This window comes from Cyprinodon variegatus, unplaced genomic scaffold (genome assembly GCF_000732505.1).
Source record: "Cyprinodon variegatus isolate N-32 unplaced genomic scaffold, C_variegatus-1.0 Scaffold907, whole genome shotgun sequence".
Taxonomy (NCBI): domain Eukaryota; kingdom Metazoa; phylum Chordata; class Actinopteri; order Cyprinodontiformes; family Cyprinodontidae; genus Cyprinodon; species Cyprinodon variegatus.
In genome coordinates this window covers 20,486-21,683 of record NW_015151360.1, presented here as the reverse complement: position 1 = coordinate 21,683, position 1,198 = coordinate 20,486, and positions in this window count along the sequence as shown.

The following is a 1,198-nucleotide window of genomic DNA, read 5'->3' as shown; positions in this document are numbered from 1 at the left end:
AATAAACAAATAAATAATAATCACTAGATTAATATAATATAATAGACTATTAAAATAATCAGTAGGTGAACTATGTGCAGCTATCAATCTGCATCAAAAACTGCTCCATGTGCCAGAAGCTGCAGCTAATGAAAAGAAAAACGACATTTCAGCTGAGAGAACGATTTCCTGCATCATTTCCTGGAGAAGAAAACGTCAGAATGACTTTCTCTAAAAAATAGGACTACGGCATCATGTCCCACCGGTGCAGAGCCTGAAATAAGCCGGCAGCAGGTGTAGGTGATCAGATCTGTGGTTAGAAGGTTAATCATGAACAGATTCATGTTTGGCAGGAAGTGCGTCGGGTTGCTTCTTATAAGGAAACAGACCGATTCCTTATGCCAGGCAACACTGCTGCTGCTTTTCCAATAACATGAAGCATTTCATTAAAATATAAGTTAAAAAAATCCAAAAACGGTGAACCGGTGGTTCTCTTCAAGCAGGTGGAGTAATAGTCAACAAACTAGGATCGACTCTGGGCATTAAGGAGAGGAGAGAAAGGATTGAATGAGGTGGTTTTTCCTGCGGTTTCCTGTAAAGAGTCTTTTGCTTTCAAAAAAAAAAAGACACAGAGGCCTTGATTAATCTGGCTCCACTAGGCCCAGTAGCCAATCAGAGGAAAATAAGGGCGTTTCAGCCAATAAATTGTAATGTTATCAAATTACAATTCCTGCCGAAAACGTATTCTTTTTAAATGGAAATAAAAGTTGCAACTTTGACCTTTAATTCAACGAAAAAGAAACTTCCTAATCCCAAAGGCAATCAATTTTTGGTGACTTACATTACAGGTGTAAGATACTTCCTGTTTGCACGTCTGCTACCAGAAATTCCCCCGACTCACAATCAAATAATCTTGCTAGCATACTAAAAGTAAAAGTTTCTATCATTAAGAGTAATTAATGCGATTATGGCTGCAGCTAGCGATTATTTTGCAAATGGATTATTTTTTTCGATTAATAAACGGAGAGCCAAAGGTTCCTTATCAGAAGATATTTTACAAAATCAAACCAGGCGGAACTAAAACGTTCTGGATAGAGCTACGACGGAGTATTAGGACCAGGTTAGTTGTTTTTTTTTTTGTTTGTTTTTTAAGAATAAAGTCATGACATCACGAGAATAAAGTCCAAACATTATTTAAGGCTAGGCTTAAAACTTTCCT